Source organism: Calliopsis andreniformis, chromosome 5 (assembly GCF_051401765.1).
Source record: "Calliopsis andreniformis isolate RMS-2024a chromosome 5, iyCalAndr_principal, whole genome shotgun sequence".
Lineage (NCBI taxonomy): Eukaryota > Metazoa > Arthropoda > Insecta > Hymenoptera > Andrenidae > Calliopsis > Calliopsis andreniformis.
The window spans coordinates 15,560,690-15,573,140 of NC_135066.1; the positions used below are offsets into that span (position 1 = coordinate 15,560,690).

General features: G+C 38.2%; 1 long non-coding RNA gene across 1 annotated transcript; it reads left to right on the forward strand.

The window, feature by feature from the left end:
- LOC143178918 (uncharacterized) lies at window positions 1-1,655 on the forward strand. Its single transcript, XR_013001864.1, has 2 exons — window positions 1-135; window positions 435-1,655. It is a non-coding gene; the product is annotated as an uncharacterized LOC143178918 (long non-coding RNA).
- The last annotated feature ends 10,796 nt before the right edge of the window (window positions 1,656-12,451 follow it).

Below are 12,451 nucleotides of genomic sequence, written 5' to 3' on the forward strand. Positions count from 1 at the left end.
CGCGTGTTCACGTCGCTCGGCTTCGATGGCTGTAACTCTTTACGATACTCCTTCGTTATAAACTCGCTGCCATCGATTTTAATTTCTCAAGCTGTACTCATCATCTACAGATCTTACTTTTGAGACGAATTCTTGGTATGTGGCATTATATATATTAAATATATAATATTTAAAAAAATTGGAATATTTGTGATTTGAAAATATGGTGTCGCTCATGCTGTCGAAACAAAAAAAGTGAGCAATCACTTTACAGCTTTAATTCTTGTTAGGTACATACGTATTAGGTATCTTACGATGATTTGAGGTTAGCAGAGAAAAAGTTTCTTAAAAGTTGTGTGTTGTATTATTTAAAAAATTCCTGAAGGAAACAGATTTTGACACCTTTCTCTTTTCAACAGATCCTTTTTCCTTACTTGTTATTGTTCTTGCGTTAGCATGATATAGACTTTCCTCCGATATGATTACGAGACTTTCTCATCTACTGGCGGAATGGGAACTAAACGTAGATGCTGGCCTGGGTGGGGATAAGGAAACATCGAGGAACTCGCGGGGCGTTTTACGACCGTCTTCGAAAGCTGCGCGACTCCTGTGTACTTCCGGCCTGGATTCTAGCAAGCACCTTCGGGCGGTTTTCTTTTCGCGGAAGCGAAAAGATAATTCAGCAACTGTTGAAAATATCCCGATAGCATTCGCGCGCGCATTTCATGGGATATATATTGATACTCCTAATGCTATTTGACTCGGAATGGGAATCGACTTACTAATGTGGAATGTCATCAGAAAATTGTACAAAATATGTAGATTTCTTCGATCGTAACAAAATTTTTTCTAGTTCCAAATTTTTGAGATGCTGTTTTAACCTTATTAACTTATTTGATGTTATAGTTTAGGGCAATTACTGATGCCACATTATATTGTATGTGTATTTTTCATATACAAGGGTTTTTAGTACATAGCATTAAATGCTATAAGAAATTAGTTTTATAAAATATTGTGTTTATGTAACAGTTTCTAAAAAATACTAGAGTCTTTAGGAGGCATGTAAGAAAGTTGTGTTACGTCCGATGGCCCACTAGCAGAATTTTACGCTTATTTCCGTAAAATTAATCAACAAGACAGTTCCCGTAAAATTAATTAAATATTCGATTTGTAAATGTTACGAATTTATAAGTATGCATTTGGTAGGATTTTTAATTTAAACCCTTTATTCGTCGCTTTTCGACGGGCGAGATTTAATTAAGAAAGGAACGCGTTGTTTACTGCGCCTGCCTTTTGAGTTCAAGTGAAGTGACTTGTGGATGTGAATGAGAGAGGTAGACCAATCCTATGGCCTCTTCTTAATGGGGTCCTGAGAAGCTGTAAACGTGGAATACTATGTCCATTATTCGAAGTGGTTGTCCACAGTACTGTGTGGATACAAAAACCCTTAGAAATTCAGGAAGCATGGCTTCTGGTAAACAAGCTCGAAGGTCTGATCATCGACAGTTATATCTACGTACCTAAATCGTGAATATCGTTACTAAAATTATTGCAGTTGTATCACGGTAGCGTGTCCAATTCTTTTTTTTTCCTTTTGACAAGTTTGAACATTGAAACTTTTAGAATTTAGGATATATAACTGTAGAATGGTATATAATTTATAAAATATTGTTACTTACCTTGTTAATATATGTTTAACATAAACTCTTCTTCTTGCCATATATTGAAGAATTACACCTATTCGTTTATAAATATATGTATCCCTCGTGAGTTTTGTGCCGCCGTGTTTGATCACCTGAGTCTGTCACTCGTTATCTATCGATAATCCTTCAAATTCACGTTGTTTGTTATCCAATAGCGAGACCCGGCAGCTGGGAGTCCCTGGCATGGTCGAATTAAAAGCACCTGTTAACATACGTTCGGTTCTACAGTGACATCCGGACGACATCGACAGGTGCCCATAACTTAATCAACTAATTTGACAACTCGCACGTGCACATGACTTCCGTTTATCTTGTTCCTACTCTTAGTATGTGTAATCCGGAAGCTGTTTATTTTAAAGGAAAATATTTATACCTCTAAGTAAGGATCAATCACAGTCTTAGAATGTTTCACTCTGAAACATGTTTTGACATTTTCAAGAAAAAGAGAAACAATTGTCTAGAAATCTCTTCTTATCTGGTGCCCAAAAGTGTGTATTCAAAATTTCTTGATTACAATATTATGTAACAGGCATTGTTTAGATACCATAAAAGCATAAAACCCACGTGATTTATTACTGATGAGAAGAAATCCTCAATCGTAACACCTACTTATATTTTTATGAGTTTTTAAATGTTCAAATTTTCAAATATTCAAATTCTCAAATATTCAAATATTCAAATCCTCAAATATTCAAATATTCAAATTTTCAAATTTTCAAAATAAAGCTATTCCTTACATAGTTAGTATAAATATTTCATATTTTGAACACTCAGAAAAACAATTAAATACTTATACCTATACATAAACCGAACGTATTACATAATCTGAAAAATCCGTTAAGTCAAAGAGTTGAACATTCTACAAATAGTATTCTCTGTACACTGCTATCTTCCAAAATTCATCAAATTCGAAGGACAAAGTTGTGCACATCCCTCGTCAGACCCTACGCGTCATCTTGACTCCTGTACCATACATAAACACGGACTAAACTTTGCGTCAAAGTGCAACCAAAGACCAAACGCGACAGAGATAAACCGAATCGTCAAGAACGCAAAGACTTGTGCTAATCACTCACTAATGACATTGGCTGATTATTTAATTGTCTAGAATGGATCGCGTTGTTTCTTACAGGGAAGCGTGCACCGACGACCTTTTAGTTGCCAAACTTTTCCATAAGGGTCCATGTATTTGGGTTCCTGGCAACTATAGGCGCCTCGATTGACGTTGTAATTCAGCAAACAACGCCTTCTGAGGTCATTCAGGATCGTCATTCAGAATGAGTCACAAAGACATTTCTTGTAGATATGAAACTCTAGACTCTTCTACTGTGACTCTTTAGTTCACTTAGTTCTCTTTTCTATAGCCTATAGTATTCTCTCGTTATAAGGTCGTTGCTACATTCATCTCAGTGTAACTTAAAATTAATTAGAGTAAAATGGGTTTTCTTGTGTGAGCTGTTATTCAAAAGTTCCATAAGACCAAAGTACATAGACTATTTTGAAGATGGGTTTATCTCAGAAAGATGTCCTAAACTATAAACTTGTCATCTAGCAGTGAGCCTATAGAGTACTAAGGAAAGAAAGGGTACAAAGCATAAAAAGGTCTAAGTCGAAAATTAAAAAAAATTCAACTTATCGCTTATTTTCCAATATAACACCAAATGAGTGCCAAATTCACCTTTTTTTCATTTTTTACTTAGACCACTCATAATTAACAGCAGATATCAAGAAAACATTATATTAAAGAGAACATTCGTTTATAGTTCTTGAAGTGGAATTGAGTACATTAATATCACCTTTGTCAGCTTCTTCACAACAGCGTATTAGCAGACAGCAAAGGAAAGTTATAAATTCTATGGTAGTCTACGAGTTTTATATTCTTGGGTTCTCAGTGGGGTGCAAACGACCATAGCCCTTAATTACAAGGTTTATATATTTAAAGTCTGTCTCTGAACTTTGTACGAAAAGTGAAAGTAGGTCTGACTAATTTATTTTGAACACGACAGCTAGCTACCGTTATCAGTTAGTGTTTTCTAGTGACTCAGGGCCAACAAAACAGAGGTCACTGGCTAGTTCCCTGACGCGTTGTGTTGCCTTCGCTTTTAGTTCTTTGTTACAATCATTTGTGAATCGTGAATCCTTGATATTTATATCATCCACAGATCGAACTCTGCTATATCTAGAAGTTAACACTTTCTTCAAGCTTCCTTATAAATTACTGTTATTATTTCAGCTTTATTTATTCTTTCTTCTTCCTGTTTCACTTAAGTACATTAAAGCGAGCTCTACACGATGATACTTGCCTCCCGACAAGTGATGGAACCAGACCACTTTGAATCATTTAGACACTTACTGCATCTTCGAAGCAGCAAAGAAGTTCGAAATAATTCAAAGTGGTCTCAAACCCATCGCTTGTCACGATGCATGCCTCATCGTGCCGAATCCCCTTTACAAAACAATGATCCCGAAGATTTCGAATAATGCTAATAGTCCCAAAAATCTATAGTCATTACTCCTGAAGAATGCTTGTTTAATATAACTCGAGGATAATTACCGTTCCTTCCATCCACAGTTTATCCACGTTTCAAGTTGTCCCGGTTGCAACAACCGAAATCCCCCTGCAAAAAGTTGCTCAGACAAAGTTGCTAAAGCGCCGCTGGCCTTACGAAACAGCCTACTGTGCTTGCCTCGGCCATAAAAGAGAGGGTTGCCCGTGACGTCACTCACGGCCAGGCAAGTGGCCCTGACCGGTTGGTCAATTTCGTCGTAGAATGGCGAAAGCACGATCAGGAGAGAATAAGGGCAACAAAGCAGGGATCGGTAGCGGCGGCGCTGGAAAGAGCGGTCACGCTAATAGCGTCGATCGGATCCTCATTACGGATTCCGATCGTGGGCATCGATAGAGATCGGCAATAAAATCCCCTCCCCATTCCACCACCGCTGGCAGCGTGACGGGGAATCTCTTCCGCTTTAGCGGGCAAGTGCCACGAATTAATTCGGCTGGAATCGCGCGGATTAGTACGCTAAGAAGCCTGCCAATTCCGATTCCTCCCGGTTACTGACCGAGTCAATCGATGTTTACATAATAGACCCTGATCTCGGCGAGGAACGCGCGCGACATAAACAAACCGGCCGCGGATGACCAAGTTACGTATTTCCCGATCGCGGACGAGATTTATGCGAATCGATATAAACAGCGGCCACACGCTCGAGCGTCGCGGCTTTATTAGTCACCGCGCGATAAACAAGGAAAAAGGGAAAGAGTTGTGTACAGGATGGTCCACGAAACTGGGCCAAGTGGGACTCTGTTTTTTTTTTTGTTGGGATGAGAGAGTGTTGGGATGGGAGTGGTTGGCGAATTAGCGCTCACGTGTGCTGTTGCGTAGTAGGAGCTGCGCGATGCCTGAATTTCCTGAAAGGGAAGCGTTCCAATATTTTTTTCTTCATGCTCGTTCTTGACGATTATTCATTATTTTTATTATTTGTTATAAACGAGATAAAGTGTCATTAGTAGACAAAGTATATGAAATAATATATATAGGTAATAAAAGTATATAATTCATGAAGGATCGTGTTTTTAAATGTTAAAAAGTTAGAACTGATTTTGAGACTAGAGTGAAGTATTTTAGTGAATTGAGGATGAAATGAAAATCTTTGGAATTGAATTATTTATTGTCTGATCTTCCTATGTGTTTACGGGGCAGGAACATTTTATTTCGAAACCACAGACCGCCCACACTGTCTCTTATCAGTGTATTAAAACTTGTGGTATTGTAGGTAGCTATACTTGAGAATATAAAAAAATACTATTTTATATTTTCCACAATGATCTGAATCAACTAAAAGATTTAACACATAAATAATTTGGGAACAATTCATCCACCAAAATAACATTTTGAAATTCATTCCTACATCCCTATTTTCAAATACATAATTTCATTTCTCATTTTCATTTACGTAGTTTTTTACCTTCTTTTAGTAGAGTACGAATATCTATGCAAATGGAAAACAAATAAAAATTTTTACCTACCCCTTGGACATTATAATTTATATTTTACTTTGTGTACCTACTTAAGTATTATAATTTTACGCATTCTGTAATTCTTTATACATCTAGAATTCCCATACCCACGTGCATAAAGTACCACAGTCTATTAGTACTCCATTTCAACTACAATCCTCGTTTACAGTAGCGCTCTCAATCTATTATGAAACATCCTGTATATCGTTCGCGTGGTGTCATTGATCGCAAGCGAGACGCCCGGTCGTTATCGCGCATAATTATAGGAAACACTTATTAATTTTTTACGGTCAGCGTAATACGAATTTCAAAGCGGCCACGCGACAGAAGGAGCTCTGTTGGCTCCCCTCCCCTCGCGGTCGGCGTTCACTGTTTCATTCATTCATGCGTTTCGACCAAGTAAACGCGTATCAATAAAGCGATGGGAGCACTTATTATTCATTAGCTACTCATTGTCACGGACCGCCGCGCGACCTACAGGAACGTTTGTAACCTTGCCAACGATCCCGCGGCGTCGCGGTTCCGCGATTAATTAATTCTTAATGGTCGAGCGTTAATGAGGAGCGAGCGTGGATGTGAACGAGAGAAACCGAGACCGCGAAGCGACGCTCGGACGTGTGAGTTGCGTCTTATCGGTGTATCGAGAATGATAAGACGGATTTTATCGACGATAAGGCTGGTCTCGAGCCGACTGACTATCTCGCCGATGTGGCGACTATCGATATGATACACGTAGCTGCGAACTTCTGCTACGAATTCTGCGTATGTGCATGGTTTTTTCTCGACACGGGCTCTTGGGCTTAGAATTAATTGGTTAGAATTGGCGTGGATGGGTTTTAGCACTGAAATGATTTATTTTGTACTTAAATCGATGTGTATCTACAGATATTATGCGAAACATGTTGCATTTTCTCTCTAAAATTGGGCAAAAATGAAGAACTAAAAAGCTTACATTGAGAAACAGAATAATTATTATCTACTTGCAGAAGATGCAACGTAAAATATAACATCTCAAATAAGAGATATTACCAACGTAATATCCAATTAACGTAAGCTTAAGTAATTCAAGTTACTTAATATTATTCCAATTTAATTTTTCTGTAAGGTAAATGTCCCAATACTTAAACGCTCAAAACGTCAAATGTGCCAATAAGAAACAACCCAAAACTGTATGTCCCTATACTTGAACCATATGATCTCAGAAACTGGGGATACTATTTTATGACACCAATTTTTATTTTTAATCAGGCGTACCTAATATTAGAATTTAATCATCACGACCTGGTCAACTACTGGAACATTTATCTTAAATCACCAGTAAATAACTGGCAGGATGTAAATAGCCTGAACAATATTATTCAAGCGACTGTCGTCTATGCAACTTACTCAGAGCCGATCGAACAGCGAACAAAGAGCGTAACGAGAGGAAAAGTAAGAGCGAAGATCGATGGGAGGGCGATAACAGCGATTGGACGGATAGAATTCACCTAAACGCTACTTTCAATTAATCCTCTGGCAACAGGAGGGGCCGACGCGGCGGAGGACGGGTATCCGTGGCCCCATAAAACAGTCTCGCTTCGCCCCCTCCTCCTCTCCACCTACTCCACCTCCTCTCCGTTCCTCTTTCCGCCTCTTTAACCCTGACCTCCCGTAAAATACACCGAGAAAAAGACTTTTCCAACGTGTACGCACGAGCGAGCCGGCGTTTGCTGCCGCCGCCGGCCGAACTCATGAATGGACCCGCGGCTCTATTTACGACGCGCGCGACCTGCTGCTTTTATACCCGATCGTCTCGAGCCACTCTTTCGCCGGCTTTGCCGCTTTTGGAGCCACAGATGCGGCCACGGGCCGACGCTTTTATCCCAGTAGATGCGACATTTGCGAACGTTGCCTTCGCTTACCGATGACTCATGCGTGGCGAGGGGCATGAGGGACCTCCTCCGCGGTTAGCTTCGACTTCATTTAGATTTTATTGGAATTTTATTTGAATTTTATTTGGATCTTATTTGGATTTTCTTTGGATCTGAACGTGGATTCGATTTTGGGCTTGATTAGATTTGAGTTTGATTTAGTATTCGATTCTATTTGAATTCGAGTTCGATTGGGTTTTGAGTCGATTTGAATTTATCTTTGATTGGTTGTCGATTTGACTTGGATTCGAATTCGATTATTAGTCTGAGTCGATTTGAATTCGATTTTGATCAGTCTTTGCTTTGAGTTGAATTTGACTTTGAATAGTGTTCAATTCGATTGGGGTTGAATTTTGATTAGGCAGTCTTGGATTCGACTTGCATTTGATTTCGGCCAGTCTCTGCTTCGATTGGAATTCAACTGTAGTTAGTTTTCAGATCGATTCAACCGCAGATTCATTAGGATTTTTTTCCAAACCCTGGGAAATCTACACAATTTTATTCCGAAATATCAGATATTATTATCTGTTCGTTATATCATATCTATAACTGGCTCAATACGTTATCTATAGGTATTTCAATATTAACTAATTGCCAATTTTTTTCTTCTTGAACAGTACATACTGCGTACGATTGAATTTTCTTGAGCTTTCCATATCCCTTAACCATATTAAAACAAATCCTTACTAAATTATTTGATTACTTAAAAAAGATAGATATCACATTCCTACTCTTAACGAGAGCAATTCTTGTGATGATTGAAATGACAGAAAATTAAATCTTTTTTTTTATTTAGGTATGTAGTTAAAATAATTCACATTGGAAATCATTCGTTTACTTCTATCAGGGGAGATGATTATGCAACTACATTTATTTCTATCTTTAATGTTACGAATATCATAAATGGATTTACGTATTCACGGATAACAGTGTGTATCTATATTCGTCAGTTATTCATGTTTTAATTGTAATGAATCAATTACAATTTCCGCGAACAATTAATTTTCATAATTGCGGAGATATAACGTTAGTTATAATTAAGGATTAAAAATTTCGATCACAATTATTAGTTTCTGATCTGGTTACGTGTTCATCAACATAGAAGCAAAATTCCATCTCATATGTATACGATTGGCAAACTATAAATTTTCACTGCCTCACTGCCAGAACATATATGTTCACAAGTACTCTAAAACTGTAATTCGTAAAATTGAGATGTCTCTTAATTTCGTCTATGATTTAAACTTTCTTCTCTCCACTACTATAGCAAGTACAAGTCAATATTAAAACTCTTAGACATGTATATTTTCCTTCATTCTTTACAACCTCACCAACAATCCTTTAATTTCATTGCCATAAAAAGCGACATCACTTTCCTAAATACAAAATCGAAAAAAGGACTTAAATAGAAACTCTTATATACAGTGGCTCCAGGTTAATTGACCGAAATTTCCTCGGAATAGCTAGCTGTTGCTATCCCCACCACTTCTTGGAAGTGATTTCGTCAAGTGTCTTCACCACAACGAATTCAAAGTAAATAAGCGTGATCTCCCTGCACGAGACACTTTACTCATTATATCATATATCAATATCTCACTTGCACTCATTCCTTATAACTCTACCTATTTACCCATTCTCAGACAAACGATTCAGAGAAAGAAAACACTCGGGAATTCCTAGAAGTACACCACCCGAGATAGTTGACCAAATCTGGTCCCAAGCCATGGCCAACTAACCCAGAGCCACTGTAGCTCTAAACACCGAAACAAATTTTTCCGAGACAAAATCGCTGCAGAAATGCGACAACAAGAACATTCCTCCTTTTTCTCCACCATTAGATAAAAAAAAAGAAGGAACATTGCCGCCACCTGTTTCCAGCGATTGTACCCCAGCTATTCGCGGCTTAACACTTCGACAGCTCTATTTTCTACGTTCGTGCGCGCGACCGCGCGCACACACCCACGTCCACGCAGTCCCATTGTTCCCAGTATAATGATCCGAGGCGATAGCGTCACGTGAGCGCGCTCGCGGCCGAGACCCGTGAAATTTGACGTAGGTCACGGTGCATCCTCGCTGCTGGCGTCGTTTTAAAACGCGCGCGTCTCGGATTGAATTATAACCCGTACGCGACGGCAGCTCGCTCGGAGCACGAATACCGAAAGCGCAAGAACGCGTCGCGTTCTGCTGGACCATCGGGATGCGCTTCGGTTTTTTCGGTCGTTACTCGCTGAAATCCCGCGGCTCGAGCATCTAGAGCGCCGCTGTCGTTGAAATCCGCAACAATGTCGAGGATATTGGCGAGTGACGCCGGCGAGAAACGCGATCGGCGAGGATGGGAACGCTGGGAGGGGGGCAGGTATGTGAATATGAAAATCGGAGCTCAGGGGAAGGGGGCAGAGATTTTGTACCGTTAGACGTTTTTCCTTAGCTCCTAGTTCCGATGATGGGCGTGATGGGGGGAGCATTAGGTGGACGCGGTTTATGGAAACGCCGTTAACCCTTAAGGCTATGTATTTGTAGTTCAGACGATACGGTTTTTTGAGCGATTCGGTAATTTAGTTGAATTGATAAGGCAGCGATCACACGATTATGTTAATATATTTTCCTTCATGTGGATTCTTGTAAATTTTTATCTTTGTATGAGTGTAATTTTTGGATCGTGTAGCGAGGCTTTGGTCTGATGAAGTTGTTGGTTCTGGTATGACGAATGCAGAGTCACTTTGATGTTACTTAGATAGCACACGATGTTTTGGAGACGTTTATTTTATGTCCATTTTATGCCTGAACGTCTTACGATATAATTTGGACGTCTTAAAAACATCCAACAGTGTACGTGTTAAAGACTTGTGAAATGTATGTCCATAAGACGTCTTAAAGACACACTACATGGACGTCTTCAAGACGTCTATTTTTGTCTAAACATCTTATAGACTTAATTTAGATGTCTTTTAGGTGTTTTTAAGACGTCTCTGTGCTATATAGGTAAATACAGTACAGGGTGTCAAAAGTATGATAAATTTATTTGTAAGAATCATACAAAAGATACACTTATTTCATGTATTAAGCGTTCAGGAATCTAAACTGTGTTTCAAATATTTGAAAATTTGGAGACTTGTAAATCCAAATGTGAAAATAGCATGCATAATAAATTTAATTAAGACACTCTCTGTATATTCATATTATTAAATTAATAATCCTGTGAAATTAAACTAATTTTCTCCAATTTTAATAAACGTGTCCTTCAAATGATCAACCATATGCGCTGTATAATTAATTTACTTCCATTGAGGTTCGTTCATTATTAATCATATGATAACAAAAATATACAATACTTGCTTCACTGGCAACAATAATGGATAATATTTCTAACTGTGAAACGTAAATTATAAGAAACTTAGAATACACATAAGTGTATTTAAATTGAATTCACTTGAGTGGCACAGGTATACAATGCAGAATTGAAATTCACTAGATTTATTTCAAATAAATGTATAGCTAAGTTAATTATCCAAATGAATTGTTCTTAGTTCAATATTTCATTCCAGTAACAATTATTCTGCTATCTGTAACACCAATGACGTATCTTATCAACTTATATGAATAATTTATCATTATTTCTTCAGTTCTCTGACTAATAGAAAATTATTCAGATGTGTCATACAGATAACGAGAGTAGTGAATTATCTGAATAATTTTAAATAAATATTTATTTCAGATAATTATTGAAATTATTTACAGAACTATAAGAATCCTCAACTTACAAAGTTTCAAAATGTATTTATACAAACACATACATATTTTTATTCATCTTCTTGAATTTCAATTCTTAGGAATCTGTTTTTGAATTCTGAGTGATCCTGTCTTGCTATTATAAGGGTCAACATAAGCTGCATTACACAGGATTAAAACTATATAAGTATCATTTTTTTTGCTACAATGGCATTATAGCACAATATCATAATTTCTTAATATCTTCATTTCATATAAGAATTGTTTTTTTGATACTAAAACCTGAAAGATTACCGCGTTCCAAATTATCCAATTTTAATGAATGATTGTTCTAAATGTAGGACAGAATATGAGGAATCCAAATATTAGAAGATCTTAACTCCTCCTGGCATCTGAAACTACTCTAAGAACGAAAAATTGCATATTGAGTCTGCTTTCCATGCTCCTAATTCGATTACCGCGTCCCTAAATATTTAATTCCGATGAATGAGTGCTCAAAATATAGGAAACAATATAAGCAATCAAAATATAAAAGGATTTCGTCCCTCGCTGGCATCTAAATCTACCTAAGAACGACAAACTGCATATTGAGTCTGCTTTTCATGCTTCTAATTTCGATTACCGCGTCCCTAATTTATCCTCTGATGGCTCTGATGACTCTCACGAACGAGCACTCGTAATATAGGGAAGAACATGGCGAATATTTTTCAGTCACCTTATTTTACAAAATAAAAATTTATTCGTCACTTTCGCTCCTCGAGCCGACAAAACGTTTCTCACTTTTCACGCGACAGCCTATTAAAATATTTGAATAATCGTAAGAAATGTCCAAATCTGAATATTGGGGGACAGATAGATCGCTCTCGCCTCGAAATGCTTGGCCGTCGGCGCGTTAAAAGCGGCGCCAGGATTTCGCCCGTGACCTACGACAATTTCGACTGCTCACGGGCGCCTCTTCACGCGCCGCTATCACTCCGGATCATTAATATATTCCAACGAACAATGATTCACGTCGCGTGCCCACGCATCCCGCGCGCACGCCGAGCGAGGGCCCCTGGTGGGGGACAGTCCGGTAACAGGAACCGAAGTGTCGTAAAACTAATCTCCGA